General features: G+C 48.4%; 1 protein-coding gene across 5 annotated transcripts in view; it reads right to left on the bottom strand.

Annotated features, from left to right (window-relative positions):
* The window catches only part of TUBD1 (tubulin delta 1), a 113,102-nt gene that overhangs the window by 75,681 nt on the left and 12,935 nt on the right, over window positions 1-24,486 (bottom strand). Inside the window, exon 2 of one of the 5 annotated variants that reach the window (XM_063954040.1) lies at window positions 8,386-8,582. The exons of 3 other annotated variants lie outside the window; for them this stretch is intronic. The gene's annotated coding sequence lies outside the window, so the exon portion shown is untranslated. Of the gene's footprint in view, window positions 1-8,327; window positions 8,347-8,385; window positions 8,583-24,486 lie in introns of those variants that run through there. One more of the 5 variants, XM_063954041.1, reaches the window with a different exon arrangement.

Below are 24,486 nucleotides of genomic sequence, written 5' to 3'. Positions count from 1 at the left end.
TTGGAAACATTTTACACCCTAGTACATGATGATTTCAATAAAATCGAGGTAAAAAATAAAAAATCCAACTTAACGTATAAGGAGAGACAAGCCCTAAAAAACCTGAGAGATCTCTCAGATATAATCATCAAACCCACCGATAAAGGTGGGGTGGTGGTCTTAATGGATAGGGAAAAATACGAGGCTGAAGTAATGCGCCAGTTGGATGATAGGACCACTTATCATAAGTTACGCTCAGATCCTACAGAGAACATCATGGATAAAATGAAACTTTTCATCGATAAATATAGGATGAAGGATGTTATCAGTGAAAAGGAACAAAAATTCCTTATCAATCAAGAACCTGTAATCCCAGTGCTATATGTGCTCCCCAAGGTCCATAAAGACCTTAATAACCCTCCGGGGAGACCTATAGTATCCGGGATTGATTCTGTGACAGCGGGGTTATCAGAATTTATAGATTATCACCTCCAACCTCTGGTCCTCTCGAACAAATCACATCTGAGGGATACCTCGAAAGTATTAAGATTGTTGGAGGGGATTGAATGGAAGGAGGACTACATTCTGGTGACGGCCGATGTGCGGTCTTTATACACCATTATAGACCACAAAGACGGTGTAAAAGCAATACGAAAGTATCTACAGGAAAGCACATTAAATGAAGGGATGCAAGAGTTCATCATAGAGGGCGTGATGTTCACACTTCAAAACAACTACTTTGCCCTTAAGGATGATTTCTATCTACAAAAAGTCGGGACCGCGATGGGCACCAAGTTCGCCCCGAGCTATGCCAACATCTTTATGGGGTGTTGGGAAACAGAATACATCTGGAGTGGTCATAAGTTCGGGGCGAACTTGGTGTCCTGGTCCAGATACATAGATGACATCCTTTTTGTGTGGCAAGGAGATGAGATGTTCTTGCATGACTTCTGTGTGTACCTTAATCAGAATCTGTTGAATATTGAGCTTACATTCATCAAAAGTAAGAAGAATATAAAATTTTTTGGACCTAACCATATATGTTGAGGGAAACCGTATCCATACAAAGAATTATGTGAAACCTACGGATTCACTCAGCTATATTAATGCCAGTAGTTGCCATTACCCTAACTGGCTACAAACTATATCAGTCGGGCAACTGAAGAGGGTAAGGAGAAACTGCTCTAATAGAGAAGTATATTCCGAACAAGCTAGGGAGATGCAAACAAAGTTTGTGTCCTGTGGATACAAAATGGAGGCAGTAGCAGAAGCCGCTAGGGAAGTTAATGAGATCGATAGAAATCTCCTTTTAAAGAAAAAAACGGAATTACAACTGAATGAGAATCAGGGAAATTTCCAGTGGGCTTTTGTAACCACCTTCAATGATCAATCTAAATTCATTGAAAAAATATTTAACAAACATTGGGGAATCTTACAGAAGGACCCTATTTTGGGCCCACAGCTTCCCCAGAAAATAAAATGTGTATATAGAAAAGCACCCAATCTGGGGAACAGTCTTGTCCGCAGTGCACTACCACCAACTACACGACCAGGAATCAAGACAAAAGGATTCCACAGGTGTATGAATTGTGTTGCATGTAGAGAAGTAAAAGATCAAAGTAAAACAAGTGAAGTCTCTATTAATGGAAAAAGATCTGAGATCAAGGACTTCATTACATGCAACACAAAAAATGTTGTGTACGCTACAGGATGTGACTGCAACTTATTCTACATTGGAAGGACATCGAGGCCTTTAAAAGTGCGATGGGGGGAGCATTTAAGAAATATCAGAAGAGGGCTGGAGACACATGGCCTCTCTGATCATTTCAAAAAACAACATGAATGCTCCCCCAGGGCGATAAAGAGATTTATAGGCCTAAAATGGGTAAAGGGACACTGGCGAAGGCGAGATCTAGCGCAACAACTAGCTAAAACTGAGATGAGAACAATCTATGACCTGGGTACCCTTCAGCCAGGGGGCCTGAATCTGGAGTTCGAAATAAAATGGTTCCTTTAATTTCATGCTTCTTCAATTTTATATACTGCTCTAAAAAAAAGTGTTCAATCTTATTAAGGTGAAGGGTTTTTTCCCTCTATAAGTCGAATTTGAATATTACTGTGCTGCATTTGTGTCCTATAGTAACTATGTATTTTTTCATTAGATATAGTTTAATATTGGATTGATGTCCACGGACTTACAAATCAAACAAACGTGATCATTACTAAGGAAAACCATCCTCCGATTCTAAGAGGATTCCCATGGCAACAGCAATGCTAAGAGGAACGGGACAGTGATGACTACGGTCACGTGATATGTCTCTGGAAATGGGCCGTGTCTGCATAATTGATAAAATACCACCGTCCAATAGAATAAGAGAGAAGTCCCGCTGATAGCGGCTACACGTTACGAGAACAAACATCCCACGTCCACATTGAGGTATGGTGACGGAAACCAATGATCATGTGACTTCGGTCACGTGACCGCTAGAGAGATCTGGCGATTGGAGTTGCCTTAGTAACAACACACGTACAGGAAGAACTGGTCTCAGCACGCAAGGATCATGGACATTTAGGTGATTAATGTATAGGGATCAGCCGTGCTGGGACCAATAGGATCCGGAGGGTGGGGATAAAAACGGGGCTATTGGTGCCAGTGAGACATTCCGTTTTGGAAGCAGACCTTGAGAAAGACCCGAGGCGGGTCGGAACGCGTGGGTATCCTGCTTGTAAATACCCCCCACATGCTGATACTGATGTTTATGGACTGAGCCTACGCCTGGAAAAAACTGAGACCAGGAGATCCCCTTGCTGCAGCTGGGAGAAGTCATCTGGATTCACATGCGCTTTAGAACGGACGCAAATCAGTTCACCAGGAATCGGTAATCAGCCATTGCTTCTGTTTTCTCATGAGGGTGGATTCTTTCCAGTGAATGTCTTTGTCCATTGTGACACATGTTGTGTCATTATACCAGCATTTTCCATATTGGAATATCTATATCATGTGTTTTTTAGAAGGTTGATGTTATTAAATATTTGTTTTTATAGTATCACACTTATCTCTGTATTCTCCTCTCTTTCCAGTCACTAATTGATATGAATACTCCTAATTAGGAGAAATCAGTAATAATTGATATGAATACTCCTAATTAGGAGAAATCAACGGAGAGTAAGAGGTGAATTGCTCCGCTCTAAACGGGGCAGGCGCTGGTGAAGTAGTATCTTTTCCTTTTTGTTTTCATCACATACCTTTTGGGGTTGGAAAAGCCCCATTTTAAGAGACTGCACTGACTAGTTGCCATTGCGCACTGTTGGGTACTGTTTATAAAATTCTTTTTCACCAGGCCCTCTTCGGCCAGTCTGGGACAATGAGTATCGCCGGAACTCTTGTTCTTCTTGCGATCCTTATCACCTTCGGGATGAGTGGAAGCGGCGGGAACACGTAGACCGACGGAAACACCCGCGGTGTCACCAGGACGTCCACCGCTATTGCTTGAGGGTCCCTCGACCTGGAACAATACCGTTGAAGTTTCTTGTTGAGGCGAGATGCCATCATGTCTACATGAGGAATTCCCCAGTGACTTGTCACGTCTGCAAAGACCTCTTGATGAAGACCCCACTCCCCTGGATGTAGATCGTGTCTGCTGAGGAAGTCTGCTTCCCAGCTGTCCACTCCAGGAATGAAGACCGCCGACAGAGCGCTTACATGTCTTTCCGCCCAGTGGAGAACTTTTGTGGCCTCTGCCATTGCCTCTCTGCTCTTTGTTCCGCCTTGGCGGTTTATGTACGCCACTGCTGTTATGTTGTCCGACTGAATCAAGACGGGCAGATCTTGAAGATGATTTTCCGCTTGTCGAAGGCCGTTGTAAATGGCCCTTAATTCCAGAATGTTTATGTGCAGACAAGCCTCCTGACTTGACCATTTTCCCTGGAAATTTTCCCCCTGTGTGACTGCTCCCCATCCCCGGAGACTTGCATCCGTGGTTACCAGGACCCAATCCTGGATCCCGAACCTGCGTCCCTCTAGAAGGTGAGGACTGCAGCCACCACAGGAGAGAGATTCTGGTCCTGGAAGACAGGACTATTTTCTGGTGCATGAGCAGGTGAGACCCGGACCACTTGTCCAGCAGGTCCCACTGAAACACCCTGGCATGAAACCTGCCAAACGGAATGGCCTCGTAGGCCGCCACCATCTTTCCCAGCAACCGAGTGCACTGATGAATCGACACTCTCGCCGGTTTCAGAATCCCTTTTACCATGTTCTGGACTTCCAGAGTTTTCTCCATCGGCAGAAAAACTCTCTGTACTTTGTGTCCAGAATCATGCCCAGGAATGACAGCCACGTTGTCGGAACCAACTGTGATTTTGGCAAATTCAGGAGCCAACCATGTTGCTGTAGAATCTTCAGGGAGAGCGTGACTTGTTCTAGTAATTTCTCCCTTGATCTCGCCTTTATCAGGAGATCGTCCAAGTATGGGATAATTGTGACTCCTTGCTTGCGCAAGAGGACCATCATTTCCGCCATCACCTTTGTGAAGATCCTTGGAGCTGTGGAAAGCCCAAACGGCAATGTCTGAAATTGGTAATGACAACCGCAAATCTCAGGTACGCCTGATGCGGAGGGTAAATGGGGACGTGTAAGTACGCATCCTTTATGTCTACTGACACCATAAAATCTCCTCACTCCAGACTGGAGATCACTGCCCGAAGAGATTCCATTTTGAATTTGAATCTCTTCAGATAGAAATTGAGAGATTTTAAGTTCAGAATCGGTCTGACCGAGCCATCCAGCTTCGGTACCACGCACAGGCTTGAATAAAAGCCTTTTCCTTGTTGCGACGGTGGTACTGTGACAATGACCTGATGTTGACACAGCTTTTGTATGGCCGCGCATACCCACCTCCCTTTCCGGGAGAGAAGCTGGCAAGGCTGATTTGAAAAAACGTTGAGGGGGCACTTCTTGAAACTCCAGTTTGTAACCTTGGGTTACTATGTCTAATACCCAAGGATCCAGGCCCGAGCGAACCCAGACCTGACTGAAAAGCCTGAGACGTGCCCCCACTGGAGCGGACTCCTGTAGAGGAGCCCCAGCGTCATGCGGAGGATTTTGCAGCAGCCGTGGAGGGCTTCTGCTCCTGGGAACCTGCCAGGTGATCTTTTTCCCCTTCCCCTACCTCTAGTAGCAAGGAAGGAGCCCCCTCGCCCTCTTTTGTACTTATTGGGCCGAAAGGACTGCATCTGATAGTGAGGCGTTTTCTTCTGCCGTGCAGGGACATAAGGTAGAAATGATGACTTACCCACAGTAGCCGTAGATACCAGGTCCGCGAGGCCGTCACCAAACAAGACACCACCTTTATACGGCAGAGTCTCCATAGCTTTCTTTGAGTCAGCATCAGCATTCCATTGACAAATCCACAATGCCCTCCTAGCCGAGACTGCCATGGCATTGGCCTTTGATCCCAAAATGCCAATATCCCTTGCAGCGTCTTTCAGATAGGCTGCAGCGTCCCTTATGTAACCTAAAGTTACGAGAATGCTATCCCTGTCCACGGTAACAATTTCAGAGGATAAATTATCCGCCCACTTTTCAATAGCACTACTCACCCATGTCGACGCCACTGTAGGTCTGAGCAGCGTACCCGTAGCGACATAGATCGATTTCAATGTGCTTTCCTGTCAGCGATCCGCAGGATCCTTCAGGGCTGCCGTGTCCGGACTCGGAAGAGCCACCTTTTTGGACAGTCGGGATAAAGACTTGTCCACAGAGGGGGTTGACTCCCACATTTTCCTGTCCCCCGAGGGAAATGGATATGTCAGCAGAATTCTCTTGGGAAGCAAAAACTTTTTGTCAGGATTTTCCCAAGCCTTTTCAAAGAGTATTCAGTTCATGAGAGGGAGGGTACGTTACCTCAGGTTTCTTACCCTTATACATGCAGACCCTCGTATCAGGAACCTCAGGGTCCTCCGTGATATTCAACACGTCCTTTATTGCCACAACCATGTACTGAATATTCTTAGCCAGTTTAGGATTCAATCTGGCATAATTATAGTCGACACAGGAATCAGTATCCGTGTCGGTATCTGTGTCCACTAATTGGGTAAATGAACGCTTCTGTGACCCCGAAGGGGTTTGTGACAATGCATCCTCCATGGACCTTCTTCATACTCGGTGCTGGGACTCAGATTTATCAAACCTCTTATTTAACAAAGCCACATTAACATTCAAAACACTCAACATATTCACCCAATCAGCAGTCGGCGGTGCCGACGGGGTCACTCCCACAGTCTGTACTGTCTCCACACCTACTTCCTCCTGGGAAGAGCATTCAGCCTCAGACATGCCGACACACGTGCACAGACACTACCAAACACACTGGGCTATAGGGGACAGACCCACATTAAGCCTGTCAGGGAGACACAAGGGAGTTTGCCAGCTCACACCCCAGCGCCTAACTTTGTTCTGAAGTGTGCAATACACAGCCGCAGAGTTGTCAGCGCTTTTCTTATCAGAAATAATAAGCACCAAATCAACTGTGCCCCCCCGTTTTGCCCGTTACTTGTTACAGTGGAGAGGAAGGCTCAGCGTCTCTGCAGCTCTGTGGAGAGAAAATGGCGCTGGTTAGAGCTATGAGGGCTAAGCCACGCCCACTCAATGGTGCGCTTCAGTCCGCTTCCTTTGAAATTATATTTATACTGGCGGGGGTATAATATGTGCCCAGGCACCCATATGTATTTTCCAGTGTCAGATCTGAGGATTCCTGCTGCCCAGGGCGTCCCCCCTGCACCCATCAGTGTCGCTGTGTGTGTGTGAGCATGGCGCGCAGCGCGACCGCCGTGCGGTACCTCAGTCTGTGTCTGCCGTCTCTGAAGTCTTCTTCACTTCTTAATACTCACCCGGCTTCTTTCTTCTGGCTCTGCAAGGGGGTTGACGGCGCGGCTCCGGGAACGAGCATCTAGCACGGCTAGCGATCAGACCCTCTGGAGCTAATGGTGTCCAGTAGCCTAAGAAGCAGAGCCTTTGAACTCATTAGAAGTAGGTCTGCTTCTCTCCCCTAAGTCCCACGATGCAGGGAGTCTGTAGCCAGCAGTGCTCCCTGAAAATAAAAAAACCTAAATAAGTCTTTCAGAGAAACTCTGTAGAGCTCCCCTATTAGTGTCCAGTCTCTCTGGGCACAGAATCTAACTGAGGTCTGGAGGAGGGGCATAGAGGGAGGAGCCAGTTCACACCCAGTAAAAGTCTTAGAGTGCCCATGTCTCCTGCGGTTCCCGTCTATACCCTATGGTCTATGAAGTGTCCCCAGCATCCTCTAGGACGTATGAGAAAGTAACATAAAGAAGCACAAAAAGACTTTTTGTTCAACACTAGCAGTAGAGCTATCACCACTGTGCCATGTAGTTTCCTCATTTAACTTCCCCTGTGCGCTAATTCTGTTTTACTGAACAGGGGCAAAAATGTGTATTTTGTTGTATTAAAAATGTTTCCATTGTGTAGGGACCACAGTTGCTTTTTAAGATTCTTACCAGTAATTACTCAGACCCCCCACAGGTCTGTAAAGGGGGGTACACACGGAAAGATCTGTGCTTAAATTCTAAGCAATCAGACTAGATTGCTTAGAAATTAAGCACAGATCTCCCCATGAGTATGGGGTTCCTGCAGAACTGATTGACCAAACTGAAGGTCCTCAGAGGCTAAAGTATCGAACTTGTAAAAAACTTAGCAAACGTGTTCAAACCAGACCAAGTAGCCGCTCTGAGGAGCTGTAAAGCCAAGACACCCCGGGCAGACGCCCAGGAAGGGCCCACCGACCTAGCAGAGTGGGCCTGTACCGATTTTGGAACCGGCAAACCTGCCGTGGAATAAGCATGCTGAATAGGGAGCCTGATCCAGCGTGCAATTGTCTGCTTTGAAGCAGGATACCCAATTTTATTGGGATCATAGAGAACGGTTAGCGAGTCGGATTTCCCGTGACGAGCTGTCCTCTTTACGTATACCTTCAAAGCCCTCACAAAATCCCCCCCCCCCCGCTATGACCCCTGGTACCGCTGAGGTAATTTGGAGTCTCGCCAAAGAAGCTGCGCGTCCCTGTCAGTCAGCATCTGTGTCCACTGCAGAGGGAAAATGGTGCTGGTGAGCTGCTGGATCCGCTCATAGTGAAGGCCCTGCCCCTTCAATGGCGCACGGACTTCCCGCTTTTTTATACTGGCTGAGGTAATCTGGTGCATAAAATGGAGAGAAACAGTTTTAAGGCTGTTTTTGCCAGTGTGGGTACTGTGTACAGTGTACTGAGACGCAGCTGTGTACTGTGTATGGAGACGCATCCCGCCCCAGTTAGAAGCCGTGCGTCTCGTACCTTTGTGCAGCCATAATGGCCGGCGCCCCGCTAACCGGGATGCCGGCTCAGTACTCACAACTCTTCATTCTTCTGGCTCTGTTAGGGGTGGCAGCGTGCTGCGGGAATATACGCTTGCCGTGGTGGGGCTTGCGAATAGTTTCCTTAGGAGCTCAGTGTACTGTCAGCGGGGAATGGTACCATTGACCCTTCAAGAGGTTAGGCCGTTCTCCCCAAGTCCCACGAAGCAGGCATGCTGCTGCCATCCAGCCCTGCCTGAAAATAACACACACAGAAAATAAATGCAGAAAACTCTTCAGGAGCTTCCATAAGCGTGACCGGCTCCTACAGGCACATTTTCTAAACCTAGTCTGGTAGGAGGGGCATAGAGGGAGGAGCCGGCCCACACTATCAAATTCTTAAAGTGCCCATGGCTCCTAGTGGACCAGTTTATACCCCATGGTACTGAATGGAACCCCAGTATCCTCTAGGACGTAAGAGAAATATAACTTTTAAGGTTACAACCACGATCGAAGCTGCTGCTGCAGGGAGTTCTGATCAGCAGACGTCTCTGCACATCTAGGAGCATGGTACTGAGCTTCATCAGCTTCCTAACCAGTGCTGAAAGTATGGCGGTACTGTGTACCAGTAAGAAATTGGCAGCTAATACACAGTACCGCCGACCCGACCGCCATGCTTGCAGCGTGCCTCTGCTGCCTCTCAATGCTAAGTGAAGTCCAGTCTCCGGCGGCGTGACACTCAAATGAGGGGCCGGTTCGATAGCCAATCAGAGCTCGCGGACGGGCAGCCGTAGCTCCTAATTGACTGCCGGTCCATAAACTGGTGCCTTATTTGAGATATACGCCGCTGGAGACCGGACTTCACTGAGCATTGAGGGGCAGAAGAGGCGCACGCTGCGCTCTCCTCTCCACAGAAGCGGCACAGGTAGCAACAACAGCAGCCTTCAGTGCGTGACACAGTACCACTAAGAATTTTTTTCTACTTGCACCACTGTTCCTAACAGTATTGTGGCCACCAGCCTCCTCTTTACAGCCCTGGGTATGTCGGTCATACTGTATGATATTTACAATATGTATGCAGAATGTTAAGTACAGTATGTATGTTTGTATGTATGTGGAATGCGTGCGTGTGATATATATCTAGTGGCAAAGAAAACAAATGATATATACAGTATATATAGACAGTGGCATATATTATATAAAGACGTGCATATACAGGTAGTATAGATGATGGATAGCTAGATACTGCATTTGCCCCTGAGATGGTTATCATTATAATGTGGGACCCTACATTTTACATTTTCCAGGTTTAATGAGCATAAGCCCAGTCTCTCAGCTGCAATTGGGCTGTTTAAACTTGGTCATACCTGTGGTTTCCAGGTAATGAACTAGGGTTTTAAATGACCTCAGTTTATCATGGCTAAAAAAACAGTTGGAGATAAAACACACCCACATAATTTACATAAGTAAAAAAGACAAACTGTAATTTTTCTGAACAAAAACCCAAACCTGAAATTGTGTTCTCTGAGATCTGTATTTAAACATAGAAACTCAAAAAAATTTTTTAATGTGACATTGTTTTATAATAAAAACACATCTTAATAAAAAGTATATATGCAAACTGCTTATTGCACATTTAATATTTTGTAGAGCCACCTTGTGCAACAATGACAGCTTTACGTCTTACGCAGTAAATGTGTGGCCATGCTGTTTAGGTTTGTCTGATGAAGCTTGTGAACCCCAATTTTCAATTCTCAATTGGATTGAGATTTCTGTTCAGCTGGTCATTGTGGGACTTTAACCTGTTTTATTAGCTTGGCCTTGTGTTTGGGATCATTGTCCTGCTGGAAAATCAACTTTTGTCCAAGCATTAGTTTTTTTTTCTAACAGACTGAAAACTGGGCATACACTATACAATTATATGGTAGATAATCTGTGGTTGGAATGAAAACCTGGTACTGGATGAAAGCAACTGACAATCGACCATTTGCTACCAAACACTGGAAATTGGACAAAACCTGTCATTTCTACAAACTGGTTATATCACGGACAGGAAGCACCCACAGCACGTGTGGAATGCGCTCTGACCCCCAGAGGTGGGGGAAGGTTCGCCGCCGTATAGGCGTGTTGAATGGTCACCCCGAAGCCATCTGGCCAAGGTCTGTTTGGACGCCGGCCACACCAGTTTGTGGGAATCCAGTAATATAAACAGGGAGTGCGACCCTCGTATATCCTTGGTTTTGTCCATAAAGATGCGAAGAGCGTGGACTACATCTAAGGAAGCCTCCTCAGGAGGAGCCGCTGTTAAGGCCAGCACCATGATTTTTTGATTCAGATGGAATCGAGACATCAATTCAGGAAGAAAACCTGGCCAAATGCGAAGTAGCGACCTGTTTGAGTGAAACACTAGGTATGGCGAGCACCAGGATAAGGCACTGAGATCAGAAACCCTGTGTGGCGAAGAGATAGCTAAAAGGAACAAGGTCTTCCATGTGGTCCAACGGAGGTCAGCAGAGTCCATGGGTTCAAAGGGAGCCAAGACCAGGGAAAGGTCCCATGGAGCTACTGGAGGTACAAATGGTGGCTGCACATGAAACACGCCCTGAAGGAAAGTTTTGACGTCTGGAATGCTCGCAAGTTGTTTTTGAAAGAGCACTGAGAGCGCCAAGACCTTGACCTTCAAGGATGATAACCGGAGTCCCAGCTCTAAACCTGACTGCAGAAAAGTCAAAAGTCGAGGCAATCTAAAAGACCGCGGACTGAAGTGACGAGTCGTGCACCAGGAAAAGTATGCCTTCCAGATTCGGTGACGGACCCTGGCCGACGATGCTTTTCTGGCATTAAGCATTGTTTTGACGACTGTCCTGGAAAGCCCTTTTCATCTTAGGATGGATGACTCAATAGCCACGCCGTCAAAGCGAGGCGAACTGGGTCTGGATGTACACAGGGTCCCTGTGACAGAAGGTCCGGCCGAACCGGAAGACGCCATGGGGCATCTATGGACAGACTGAGAAGATCCGCATACCATGGGCGATGCGGACAATCTGGAACCACCAGTATCATCATGCCTCCCTGTTGCTTGAATTTCCGGAGGAGTCTGAGAATCATGGAAATTGGAGGAAAGGCATACACCGTGGGAAACGACCAATGGGCTGTTAGTGCGTCCACCAGGAACGCTTGAGGATCTCTCGTGCGAGAGCCGAACCGGCTGACCAGCCTGTTGTGGCGGGATGCCATGAGGTCTATGTCTGGCATTCCCCACCGAGAAACTAACTGGACGAACACCTCCGGGTGGAGTTTCCACTCTCCTGAGTGAGCGTCTTGTCGACTTAGGAAGTCCGCTTCCCAGTTGAGTACCCCTGGAATGAACACCGCTGACCGTGCCGGGAGACTTTGCTCGGCCCACAGGAAAATCTTGGTTACCTCTTGCATGGCCCCTCGACTTCGAGTGCTGCCCTGGCGATTGATGTAATACACCGCCGTCGCGTTGTCCGACTGGACTTTGACTGGCCGGCCACTGAGGAGTGAGCTGAAAGTAACGTGTTTAGTATTGCTCTTAATTCCAAGACGTTGATGGGGAGCTTGCTATCTCGGGTAGTCCAGTGACCTTGGAACATGTGAGTCTCCGAGACTCCTCCCCACCCTCGAAGACTGGCGTTGGTGGTGATCACAGTCTGGTCTTGAATCCAAAAGGGTCACCCCTTGTCGAGATTGGCTTGTAGGAGCCACCATGTTAATGATAGCCGAACATCTGGGGTGAGGACGATGGTCTGTGAGCGAATGTGGAGAGGAGAACCGTCCCATTTGCGAAGGACCTCCAACTGCAGAGGGCGAGAGTGGAACTGGACGTACTCTACCATGTTGAACACCGCCACCATCGAAACCATAACTCTCATACATGTGTGAACCGAAACTGTGCGCAGATGGAGAAGTGATCGGATTCTGGTCTGAATGATCTTGAACTTGTTCGGAGGCAGGAACACTCGCTGGACTTTGGAATTTAACAACGCCCCTAATTAAGGATGGTCTGCAAGGGCGTCAAGGATGATTTTTTCCAGTTGATTTTTCAGCCGTGAGACTGTAGAATCTCCACTGCTGAGTGAACATGTTCCGAGAGCACCTCTTGGGACTGTCCCAGAAGCAGGAGGTCGTCTAAGTAGGGTAGGATCCGTATTCCGGTGTGTCTGAGATGGGCACCAATCACCGTCATAACTTTTGTGAAGACTCGTGGATAGGCCAAAAGGCAAGGCTCGAAATTGGTAATGACTGTCCTTGATTGCAAACCAGTGATACCATTGGTGGCATGGTCGAATTGGAATATGTAAATATGCATCCTGGATATCCAGGGATGCCATATAATCCCCAGGTTCCAGAGCCAAGATTATAGTTCTGAGAGATTCCATATGGAATTTGGGGACCCGCAGGTAAACATTCAACTTCTTGAGGTTGAGTATGGAGCGATACAAAGCGTCCAGCTTCTGAACCAAGACGAGCGAAGTGTAAAAACCTCACCTCCGTTGTTGCATTGGTACTGGAACGATCACTTTGGCGGCGAGAAGGAAGCCGACTGATTGTTGTAGTTGCTGCTGCCTCTCCGGGATCCCCGTCATGAAGAATGATCTTGGAGGGCGGCACTAAAACGTCAGGGCATATCCGTGAGTGACAAGTTCCCTGACCCAGGTGTCCGCCGTGATGTCCAACCATTGTGGGGCAAAGGACAGCAGTCGGCCCCCCACCCTGGGATCCCCCAGGGGGAGGCCCACCCCAGGCTCGACGGTGGGTTTGGTGGTTGGGCGTCTGGTAGCCCAAGGCTGTTTTGTGCAAGACTTGGAACCTTTCACCGTGGCCTGGTAACGGGAGGAGGCCTGGCCCTTAGCCCTTACTTAGGAGCGAAAGGAAGGTTTAGGCTTAGGTGCCGCTGCTGATGAAAAGAAGGCGGTTTTAGCGGTCACCAGTGAAGTTACAATGTCATTTAAGGCCTAATTCAGACGTGATAGTAGCAGCAAATTTGTTATCAGTTGGGCAAAACTATGTGCACTGCAGAGGGGAGCAGATATAACATGTGCAGAGAGAGTTAGATTTGGGTGTGGTGTGTTCAAACTGAAATCTAAAATTGAAGGGTAAAAATAAAGCAGCCATTATTTACCGTGCACAGAAACAATATAACCCACCCAAATCTAACTCTCTCTGCACATGTTGTATCGGTCCCCCCTGCAGTGCACTTGGTTTTGCCCATCTGCTAACAAATTTGCTGCTACGATCAGGTCTGAATTAGGCCCATAATTCCTTGCCGAACAAGGTATCTCCTGCAAAAGGTAACGTTTCTAGAGCTTACCTGGAGAATGCATCCGCTCTCCAAGTACGGAGCCATAATGAGCGTCTGGCCGCCACTGCTGAAGCTGAGACCTTAGGCGTAAGGATAGCTGTATCCAAGGCTGCTTCGCCAAAGTAGGTATTCGCCTTCGGAATATCCCCCACCAGGACCAACAACTGTTTTCTACTAACAGTAGTCGACAGACCTTGGTGTAGTTGCTCCGTCCAACAATCTATAGCCTTAGTGATCCAGGCCGAGGCCAACGCCAGCCTTGTAATTGCACCTGCATGTGTGTAAGCTGTTTTGAGGAACGTGTCTAACTTACGATCTGTGGGATCTTTGAGAGAAGAGGTTCTGGAATTGGCAGAACGGAGGAATGTACCAGGCGTGCCACATGTACGTCCACTGGTGGGGGATTCTCCCACTTGGACCTGTCCTTAGACGAAAATGGGTAGAATGACTGATACCGTTTGGATATAGCTGAAACCGTTTATCCGGTTTGGCCCAAGCTCCCTCATATCCTCCAATTGTGCGGAGGAGGGAAATTGTGTGGAATCTTTCTTCGTTTTTTTTGAAAACCGGTGTCTTGGACGTGGGAGCTGGATCCTCATGCTCAATATCCAGGACCAGATGTACTTGCTTGACCATGGTTTCCACCTCTGCCACCGAAAGGGAGTCTTCTAGACTGGAAGAGGTGTCCAGATCAGAACCCCCTGACCTGCTCTCCTGATCTGAATGAAAGGACTCTGAATCCCTGTCTGGGAGAGGGGTAGCAGTGTCGGTAGAGGCATGAGCCCATCTGGGACGTCTGTCCCTGTCCATAAAAGTTGTTGCATGGAAGCGGAGAACTGAGAAAGGCCCTGATCCAACTGAGCCAATGTGTGAACTCAAGGGGGTTCTACCTGGGGAGGAGGAATCGGATAGGGCGACCTGTCGCAGAGTCACTAGGCGTGCTGGATCCGGTGGAGATACTTGTGGCGTAGCCAAGTGATCAACCAGTTTGCGACATAACCTGTGTGAGGATGGTCGCTCAAGCCAGTTCCTGTATGACAGGTGCAAGTGTCGGATCAGCTCGTGGCGGAGCTCCCACGCATGCAGTGCATAGGTCCGCGGAATCCTGTGAAGAGAGAATATTGCAGCACACACGACAAGTGGGAGGCTCAGGTGTAACAAGTTTTTTGCATCTGGATGATATTCTTAAAACAAGACAGAGACACACCTGTGTATAACTCAATGGTGACAATGAGTAAGCACTCAAACCCAGGTAAATTACACAGTAAGTAAGCTAGGCCGGTCACTGGGGCTCCCCCTGTATAAGGGACGTGAAGCCAACCACATGTACTGCAGTAGCACACCCACACAAGATACTCAACTGTCCTATGGTAAACCAGTAGGCAGGAGAAAATAAGATTTTACTTACCGATAAATCTATTTCTCGTAGTCCGTAGTGGATGCTGGGACTCCGTCAGGACCATGGGGAATAGCGGCTCCGCAGGAGACAGGGCACAAAATTTAAAAGTTTGACCACTAGGTGGTGTGTACTGGCTCCTCCCCCTATGACCCTCCTCCAAGCCTCAGTTAGGATACTGTGCCCGGACGAGCGTACACAATAAGGAAGGATTTTGAATCCCGGGTAAGACTCATACCAGCCACACCAATCACACCGTACAACTTGTGATCTGAACCCAGTTAACAGTATGACAAACGTAGGAGCCTCTGAACAGACGGCTCACAACAATAACAACCCGATTTTTTTGTAACAATAACTATGTACAAGTATTGCAGACAATCCGCACTTGGGATGGGCGCCCAGCATCCACTACGGACTATGAGAAATAGATTTATCGGTAAGTAAAATCTTATTTTCTCTGACGTCCTAGTGGATGCTGGGACTCCGTCAGGACCATGGGGATTATACCAAAGCTCCCAAACGGGCGGGAGAGTGCGGATGACTCTGCAGCACCGAATGAGAGAACTCCAGGTCCTCCTTAGCCAGGGTATCAAATTTGTAGAATTTTACAAACGTGTTCTCCCCTGACCACGTAGCTGCTCGGCAGAGTTGTAATGCCGAGACCCCTCGGGCAGCCGCCCAAGATGAGCCCACCTTCCTTGTGGAATGGGCCTTGACAGATTTAGGCTGTGGCAGGCCTGCCACAGAATGTGCAAGTTGAATTGTGCTACAAATCCAACGAGCAATCGTCTGCTTAGAAGCAGGAGCACCCAGCTTGTTGGGTGCATACAGTATAAACAGCGAGTCAGATTTTCTGACTCCAGCCGTCCTTGAAATATATATTTTCAATGCTCTGACAACGTCCAGCAACTTGGAATCCTCCAAATCGCTAGTAGCCGCAGGCACCACAATAGGCTGGTTCAGGTGAAACGCTGAAACCACCTTAGGCAGAAAGTGAGGACGCGTCCGCAGTTCTGCCCTGTCCGAATGGAAAATCAGATATGGGCTTTTATACGATAAAGCCGCCAATTCTGACACTCTCCTGGCTAAAGCCAGGGCCAGTAGCATGGTTACTTTCCATGTAAGATATTTCAAATCCACCGATTTGAGTGGCTCAAACCAATGGGATTTGAGAAAATCCAAAACTAAGATCCCACGGTGCCACTGGGGGCACAACCGGGGGCTGTATATGTAGTACTCCTTTAACAAAAGTCTGGACTTCAGGAACTGAAGCCAATTCTTTCTGGAAGAAAATCGACAGGGCCGAAATTTGAACCTTAATGGACCCTAATTTGAGGCCCATAGACAATCCTGTTTGCAGGAAATGTAGGAATCGACCCAGTTGAAATTCCTCCGTCGGGGCCTTCCTGGCCTCACACCACGCAACATATTTTCTCCAAATGCGGTTGTGCAGTCACCTCCTTACTGGCTTTTACCAGGGTAGGGATGACCTCTTCCGGAATGCCTTTTTCCCTTAGGATTCGGCGTTCAACCGCCATGCCGTCAAACGCAGCCGCGGTAAGTCTTGGAATAGACACGGTCCCTGCTGAAGCAGGTCCCGTCTTAGAGGTAGAGGCCACGGATCTTCCGTGAGCATCTCCTGAAGTTCCGGGTACCAAGTTCTTCTTGGCCAATCCGGAGCCACGAGTATCGTTCTTACTCCCCTTTGCCGTATAATTCTCAGTACTTTTGGTATGAGAGGCAGAGGAGGAAACACATACACTGACTGGTACACCCATGGTGTTACCAGAGCGTCTACAGCTATTGCCTGAGGGTCTCTTGACCTGGCGCAATACCTGTCCAGTTTTTTGTTGAGGCGGGACGCCATCATGTCCACCATTGGTCTTTCCCAATGGACCACAATCATGTGGAAGACTTCTGGATGAAGTCCCCACTCTCCCGGGTGCAGATCGTGTCTGCCGAGGAAGTCTGCTTCCCAGTTGTCCACTCCCGGGATGAACACAGCTGACAGTGCTAACACATGATTTTCTGCCCAGCGGAGAATCCTTGCAGCTTCTGCCATTGCCCTCCTGCTTCTTGTGCCGCCCTGTCTGTTTACGTGGGCGACTGCCGTGATGTTGTCCGACTGAATCAACACCGGCTGACCCTGAAGCAGAGGTTTTGCCAGGCTTAGAGCATTGTAGATTGCTCTTAGCTCCAGTATATTTATGTGAAGAGACGTCTCCAGGCTTGACCACACGCCCTGGAAGTTTCTTCCCTGTGTGACCGCTCCCCAGCCTCTCAGGCTGGCATCCGTGGTCACTAGGACCCAGTTCTGTATGCCGAATCTGCGGCCCTCAAACAGATGAGCACTCTGCAACCACCATAGCAGAGACACTCTTGTCCTTGTGGACAATTTTATCCGCTGATGCATCTGCAGATGCGATCCGGACCATTTGTCCAGCAGATCCCACTGAAAAGTTCGTGCATGGAATTTGCCGAATGGAATCGCTTCGTAAGAAGCTACCATTTTTCCCAGGACTCTTGTGCATTGATGCACAGATACTTTTCCTGGTTTTAGGAGGTTCCTGACTAGATCGGATAACTCCCTGGTTTTCTCCTCCGGAAGAAATACCTTTTTCTGAACAGTGTCCAGAATCATCCCTAGGAACAACAGACGTGTCGTCGGGATCAGTTGGGATTTTGGAAAATTCAGAATCCACCCGTGTTGTTGGAGCACTACTTGGGTTAGTGCTACTCCGACCTCCAGCTGTTCTCTGGATCTTGCCCTTATCAGGAGATCGTCCAAGTAAGGGATAATTAAGACGCCTTCTCTTCGAAGAAGGATCATCATTTCGGCCATTACCTTGGTAAAGACCCGGGGTGCCGTGGACAATCCAAACGGCAGCGTCTGAAACTGATAATGACAGTTTTGGACCACGAACCTGAGGTACCCTTGGTGTGAAGGACAAATTGGAACATGAAGGTAAGCATCCTTGATGTCCAAGGACACCATAAAATCCCCTTCTTCCAGATTCGCTATCACTGCTCTGAGTGACTCCATCTTGAACTTGAATTTTTGTATGTACAGGTTCAGAGATTTTAGATTTAGAATAGGTCTTACCGAGCCGTCCGGCTTCGGTACCACAATAGCGTGGAGTAATACCCCTGTCCCTGTTATAGGAGGGGTACCTTGACTATCACCTGCTGAGAATACAGCTTGTGAATGGCCTCCAATACCGTCGCCCTGTCAGAGGGAGACGTTGGCAAAGCAGACTTTAGGAAACGGCGAGGAGGGGACTTCTCGAATTCCAACCTGTAACCCTGAGATACTACCTGCAGGATCCAGGGGTCCACCTGCGAGTGAGCCCACTGTGCGCTGAACTGTTTGAGGCGACCCCCCACCGCCCCTGAGTCTGCTTGTAAGGTCCCAGCGTCATGCTGATGCCTTTGTAGAAGCCGGGGAGGGCTTCTGCTCTTGGGAAGGAGCTGCTTGTTGCAGTCTCTTACCCTTTCCTTTGCCTCGGGGCAAATAGGAATGTCCTTTTGCTCGTTTGTTCTTATAGGAACGAAAGGACTGCGGCTGAAAAGCCTGCGGCTTTTTCTGCTGGGAGGTGACCTGGGGTAAAAAGGTGGATTTTCCGGCCGTTGCCGTGGCCACCAGATCCGATAGACCGACCCCAAATAATTCCTCCCCCTTATACGGCAATACTTCCATATGTCGTTTGGAATCCGCATCACCTGACCACTGGCGCGTCCATAAACTTCTTCTGGCAGATATGGACATCGCACTTACTCTTGATGCCAGAGTGCAAATATCTCTCTGTGCATCTCGCATATAAAGAAATGCATCCTTTAACTGCTCTATAGTCAGTAAAATACTGTCCCTATCCAGGGTATCAATATTTTCAGACAGTGACTCCGACCAAGCCACGCCAGCACTGCACATCCAGGCTGAGGCGATTGCTGGTCTCAGTATAACACCCGTATGTGTGTATATACTTTTTAATGTATTCTCCAGCCTCCTATCAGCTGGATCCTTGAGGGCGGCCGTATCAGGAGACGGTAACGCCACTTGCTTTGATAAGCGTGTGAGCGCCTTATCCACCCTAGGAGGTGTTTCCCAGCGCGCCCTAACCTCTGGCGGGAAAGGGTATAATGCCAATAACTTCTTTGAAATTAGCAGTTTTCTATCTGGGGTAACCCACGCTTCATCACACACTTCATTCAGTTCCTCTGATTCAGGAAAAACTATCGGTAGTTTTTTCACACCCCACATAATACCCCTTTTTGTGGTACTTGCAGTATCAGAGATATGCAAAGCCTCCTTCATTGCCGTGATCATATAACGTGTGGCCCTACTGGAAAATACGTTTGTTTCTTCACCGTCGACACTGGATTCAGTGTCAGTGTCTGGGTCTGTGTCGACCGACTGAGGTAAAGGGCGTTTTACAGCCCCTGACGGTGTCTGAGACGCCTGGACAGGTACTAACTGGTTTGCCGGCTGTCTCATGTCGTCAACCGACTTTTGTAGCGTGCTGACACTATCCCGTAATTCCATAAACAAAGCCATCCATTCTGGTGTCGACTCCCTAGGGGGTGACATCACCATTACAGGCAATTGCTCCGCCTCCACGCCAACATCGTCCTCATACATGTCGACACACACGTACCGACACACAGCAGACACACAGGGAATGCTCTGATAGAAGACAGGACCCCACTAGCCCTTTGGGGAGACAGAGGGAGAGTTTGCCAGCACACACCCAAGCGCTATAAATATATATAGGGACAACCTTAATAAGTGTGTTCCCTTTATAGCAGCTCAATATTATAAATATCGCCAATAAGTGCCCCCCCTCTCTGTTTTTACCCTGTTTCTGTAGTGCAGTGCAGGGGAGAGTCCTGGGAGCCTTCCTCGCAGCGGAGCTGGGCAGGAAAATGGCGCTGTGTGCTGAGGAGAATAGGCCCCGCCCCCTTTTCGGCGGGCTTCTTCTCCCGGTTTTTTTGGAACCTGGCAGGGGTTAAATACATCCATATAGCCCCAGGGGCTATATGTGATATATTTTAGCCAGAATAGGTATATTACATTGCTGCCCAGGGCGCCCCCCCCAGCGCCCTGCACCCTCAGTGACCGCTGGTGTGAAGTGTGCGGAGAGCAATGGCGCACAGCTGCAGTGCTGTGCGCTACCTCATGAAGACTGAGACGTCTTCTGCCGCCGGTTTCTGGACCTCTTCTCTATTCGGCATCTGCAAGGGGGTCGGCGGCGCGGCTCCGGTGACCCATCCAGGCTGTACCTGTGATCGTCCCTCTGGAGCTAGTGTCCAGTAGCCTAAGAAGCAAATCCATCCTGCACGCAGGTGAGTTCACTTCTTCTCCCCTAAGTCCTTCGTTGCAGTGAGCCTGTTGCCAGCAGGACTCACTGAAAATAAAAAAACCTAACAAACTTTTTCTAAGCAGCTCTTTAGGAGAGCCACCTAGATTGCACCCTGCTCGGACGGGCACAAAAACCTAACTGAGGCTTGGAGGAGGGTCATAGGGGGAGGAGCCAGTACACACCACCTAGTGGTCAAACTTTTAAATTTTGTGCCCTGTCTCCTGCGGAGCAGCTATTCCCCATGGTCCCGACGGAGTCCCAGCATCCACTAGGACGTCAGAGAAATAGGCTGAACCCAGCCACTGGAGTGGGGTACAAAGGAGAATGTGGCCAGACCTTCCTCTCTCAGCAACTCCCGGCTAGCATGTGAGCTAAAATGGCTGCTCAGCGTTTTCTGGGAGGGACTGAGAGGGGTGGAAGGAGGAACAGCCCTGGGGCAGACCCTGAGCAAAGCTACCAGTGAGCCCCAGAGGTGGGGGATGGGAAGCAGGCTGGGCACCCTCCCCCTCAGATGATGGACCCCAGGGACCTTGCCTACCTGCCCTGCGGCTATTGCCCTGGTGGTCTAGTGGAATAAGGCGCAGTGCACCTGGGCCCCCACTCATCTGCCCTCCTGCTGTCTCCGTTCATCGGGAGGGGATCGCCGCTCGTCGCGGCTCCCTACACGCAGGGAGCTGGTCAACTCACCCTCCAGGTCTGGACGTGGCTGCGGGAGGAGGCGTAGTGCTGCCTGGTTGTCCCGCGGTGTAAGACCCCGGACCAGTTACCGGCGCTGCCGCCCTCGGACGCTGGGTGTTGGAGTGGGCATGCTGGGCGCTAAGTGCGCCAGCATCCCGCTCTCTTCACTGCAGCGCTAACTACTCAAAAAATAACAAAAAAAATGGTAACCTAGCTGTATAGAAACAGCTCCTAGTTGATAGGTGCCGTGCTCCTGCCTTGGCACAAAAAAAAATTAAAAAACTGGCGGGCCTGGGAACAGAAGGTATAGAGGATCAGAGAGGCAAGGCCTGTTGGGTACTTTTAAGTAATTGTTTTGGTGCCAGCCTGCTCCCAGCCCAGCCTATACTCAGCATTGAGCTTCTCCTCCGCCCCTTAGTGGATGAAAAATAAATATATTATTTGTTCCTCGGTCTGTGGTATGACAGTCTATAGAATGCTATCTGTATTTCATGGCAGTTTACAGAATGCTCTCTGTACTGACTTACAATAGAGAGCATTATAGGATTGCTAGACAGTCACTAGAATGCGCTCTGTATTGTATGGTCTCTAGAATGCTCTCCTCATTTTATAATGGTTCCCAGAATACTCCATGTATTTGTATAATGATCCCTAGAATACATTATGTATTGTTTGACCATCCCCATGTTGCTCTCTGTATTATATGGGGGGTCCTTAGAAAGCTCTCTGTATCGTATATCAGTCTAAAATATGTTCCTTGTATTGTATATATGTTCCTAAAATGCTTCCTTCTACTCTTGTGGCCTCTCCTACCAATAATGGGACTAAAGATACTGGTGTGTTAAAGCATTTTACAATTGACTTGGTTCCAGTTATGAGAGATCGCGTAAAAAAACCCAAAAAAACCTGAGGGCCACTTTAAGTTTCCAATCAAACCCTGCCTGTTAAACGACAAGAAACCATGCTGAAAGCATTAGAAATGCTGCTTGTCAATGCTTTAAACATTTAAGCAGCCACGAAAATGTTGCAAGATTTACTATTTTGTTGACTGAAAAAGCACTGCCTTTAAGGTACCAGTGTAATAACACAGAGGTTGTGGTTGGGGATGCAGTCGATTTACCGACAATCAAAATCCCAACGGTCGAAATCCCAACAGCAATTGACCGACGGTCAAAATCCCGACATGGACAAAATACAGACATTTAAAATACCGACTAGGTCAACATACCAACATGTAAAATGTCGACAGGTCAAAATGCCGACATGAGTTTTTCATTGAAACCCGACTTGTTCATACTTTACCATCCCACTGGACCTGCAGGGGGAATATAATAGCGTGCCCGAAGTATGGCGAGCGCTTGTCAGGGGGGCCGGTGACTAACTCGCCACGATCTTCTGGCTCTGTAAGGGGGTGGCGGCATGCTGCTGGGGTAAGCGATCCCCTGTGGCAGCGATCATTCTATCCCCTCAGGAGATCAGTGTCCTGGCAGCGGAGTAAGTGGCTCAGACCCCGCAGGGCGGACACTACTCCCCCCCTTAGTCCCACGAAGCAGGGAGGCAGCGTCCCTGTGCCTAAACTCTATTAAAAATAATAAAACTAAAAGAACTCCTATGGAGCTCCCTTAGTTGTGACCGGCTCCTCCGGGCACATTTTCTAAACTGGGTCTGGTAGAAGGGGCATAGAGGGAGGAGCCAGCCCACACTGTTAAACTCTTAAAGTGCCAATGGCTCCTGGTTTAGCCGTCTATACCCCATGGTACTAATATGGACCCCAGCATCCTCTAGGACGTAAGAGAAAACAGCTAGCGTGTGATTAACTCAGAATGACCCCCATTGGGGCAATTCAATTCAGTGCAATCCTGAATAACCAGAAATAAGTGCCCAAAGCTATTCAATTGTCTGCACCACGTTCAGCACTGGAGTCGGGAGATGCAATTTATCCGGGCCTAAAGATAGGTATTTAGTCGCTTAAACAGCATTTTCCAACTTAATTGTCTGGCGCAATGTTAGTGAATGCAGAAAGCCCACAATGCAGCGTGGCTATTTGAATAGTTCTGTGCACTCATCCCAGCGCTACTCAACATTGCAATCAAATTAATTCCCCCCCACTGTCTAGTGATCAATAGAAAATACCACCCTGTACTATTGGAAGCATTTTTTTCATTAAAACCGATTTGTTCATACTTTACCATCCCAGTGGACCTGGAGGGGGAATATAATAGTGTGCTGAGCGCAGCGAGGCACCGTTCCCGAAGCGCGAGCCATGCGAGGGGACGTGGTACACTTATATGGTGCCCATGTCGACCTATACAAAAAACAATGAAAAACTCATCAGTTTTTTGACCTGTCGACATTTTTCATGTCAGTATTTTGATCTTGTCGGTATTTTAAATGTCGGTATTTCGACCATCGGTCAATTGCTGTCGGGATTTTGATTGTAGGTATTTCATACCGATCCCGCCCAGGAAGAACCCACTGATCTAGTAGAGTGGGCCTTCAGAGACTTAGGAACAGGTAAAGATGCTGACACATAGGCCTGTTGGATAGTAAGACTAATCCAACGAGCATTAGACTGCTTTGAAGCAGTGCAACCCTTCTTCTGCGCATCATAGAGCACGGACAAGGAATCCGTCTTTCTGACCCGAGCTGTACGCTTGACATATATTTTCAAGGCCCGCACAGCATCCAATTCCTCCGGAGGAGCCGAAGCGTCAGAACTGGACGGAACCACAATAGGCTGATTCAAGTGGAACGCAGAGACGACCTTCGGTAGGAACTGCTGTCTAGTCAGGAGCTCCGCTCTGTCCTCGTAAAAGACCAAGTAGGGACTTTTACATGATAAGGCCCCCAATTCTCATACATGTCTAGCAGAAGCCAGGGCCAGTATCATCACCGTCTTCCACGTGAGGTACTTGTCTTCTACCGTCATCAGAGGTTCAAACCATGAGGACTGTAGAGTTCAACACTACATCCAAATCCCAGGGTGCCGTAGGCGGCAAAAAGGGAGGTTGTAATTGGAGTATTCCTTGCAAGAAGGTCTGAACTTCTGGCAACACTGCCAATTTCTTCTGAAAGAAAATGGAAAGCGCTGAAATCTGGACCTTAATGGAACCCAGACGTAAGCCCTTAGCCACACCAGCCTGCAGGAAACGTCCCAAGTGAAACTCTGCAGGCGGATACGTGCGTTCCTCACACCAAGAGACATATCTCCTCCAGATATGATGATAGTGTTTTGACGTCACAGGTTTCCTGGCCTGAACCATGGTTGCAATAACCTTCTTGGAAAGGCCCATGTGAGCTAGGATGTTCCGCTCAACTTCCATTCCGACAAACGAAGTCGCCATAAGTCCGGGTAGACGAATGGTCCTTGTTGAAGAAGATCTCTTCTGAGTGGTAGAGG

Source organism: Pseudophryne corroboree, chromosome 2, assembly GCF_028390025.1.
Source record: "Pseudophryne corroboree isolate aPseCor3 chromosome 2, aPseCor3.hap2, whole genome shotgun sequence".
Taxonomy (NCBI): Eukaryota; Metazoa; Chordata; class Amphibia; order Anura; family Myobatrachidae; genus Pseudophryne; species Pseudophryne corroboree.
Note: the sequence above shows the minus strand (reverse complement) of the source record. Positions and strands in the feature narration are given on the sequence as shown.